This window comes from Oncorhynchus keta, unplaced genomic scaffold (assembly GCF_023373465.1).
Source record: "Oncorhynchus keta strain PuntledgeMale-10-30-2019 unplaced genomic scaffold, Oket_V2 Un_contig_14237_pilon_pilon, whole genome shotgun sequence".
Classification (NCBI taxonomy): domain Eukaryota; kingdom Metazoa; phylum Chordata; class Actinopteri; order Salmoniformes; family Salmonidae; genus Oncorhynchus; species Oncorhynchus keta.
Window position 1 is genome coordinate 16438 of NW_026278622.1, and position 1063 is coordinate 17500.

The 1063-nt window shown below is 40.7% G+C and overlaps 1 long non-coding RNA gene across 12 annotated transcripts in view; it reads left to right on the top strand.

Annotated features, from left to right (window-relative positions):
* Nucleotides 1-327: 327 nt before the first annotated feature.
* LOC127918450 (uncharacterized) overlaps nucleotides 328-1063 on the top strand; it is a 2169-nt gene continuing 1433 nt past the window's right edge. For 8 of the 12 annotated variants that reach the window (XR_008100033.1, XR_008100032.1, XR_008100034.1 and 5 more), the window contains exons 1-3: nucleotides 328-576; nucleotides 635-806; nucleotides 929-985. This is a non-coding gene — a long non-coding RNA (uncharacterized LOC127918450). Of the gene's footprint in view, nucleotides 807-928; nucleotides 986-1063 lie in introns of all 12 variants that reach the window. The other 4 variants (XR_008100027.1, XR_008100028.1, XR_008100030.1 and 1 more) reach the window with 3 other exon arrangements.

The following is a 1063-nucleotide window of genomic DNA, read 5'->3' on the forward strand; positions in this document are numbered from 1 at the left end:
ACCATTTCAACTAACAACATGTCAGCATCATCAAATCACCTCTGCTAATATAATCCACCGGTTTCTCGCAGTTATTTATCACAGTCAATTCTGGTAACCGGATTTACTTTTATGCTGTTGAGGGGAGTTTCTTCCTCTGCAGTGCCTTCAAACACAAACCTAAACTTCTTCTTCAGACTGGCTTTATGTTCCTCTTTAACTCTCTGTATGAGTTCTGTAAGGACAGAGTCAGAATAAAACAGCTTTGTTATTAGAGCATAAGATGAAGAAGAAGTCATATCCACCTATAATGTTTCACTCTACTAATAAACCACGTCTTGAGACTGTCTACTAATAAACCACTATAAGGTCTAGTGAGGTGCTGTGGGGTTTTCATGAGACTGTCTACTAATAAACCACTATAAGGTCTAGTGAGGTGCTGTGGGGTTTTCATGAGACTGTCTACTAATAAACCACTATAAGGTCTAGTGAGGTGCTGTGGGGTTTTCATGAGACTGTCTACTAATAAACCACTATAAGGTCTAGTGAGGTGCTGTGGGGTTTTCATGAGACTGTCTACTAATAAACCACTATAAGGTCTAGTGAGGTGCTGTGGGGTTTTCATTGAGACTGTCTACTAATAAACCACTATAAGGTCTAGTGAGGTGCTGTGGGGTTTTCATGAGACTGTCTACTAATAAACCACTATAAGGTCTAGTGAGGTGCTGTGGGGTTTTCATTGAGACTGTCTACTAATAAACCACTATAAGGTCTAGTGAGGTGCTGTGGGGTTTTCATGAGACTGTCTACTAATAAACCACTATAAGGTCTAGTGAGGTGCTGTGGGGTTTTCATGAGACTGTCTACTAATAAACCACTAATGGTCTAAGGTGCTAGTGAGGTGCTGCTGGGGTTTTCATGAGACTGTCTACTAATAAACCACTATAAGGTCTAGTGAGGTGCTGTGGGGTTTTCATGAGACTGTCTACTAATAAACCACTATAAGGTCTAGTGAGGTGCTGTGGGGTTTTCATTGAGACTGTCTACTAATAAACCTAGTGACTATAACTGTCTAGTGAGGTGC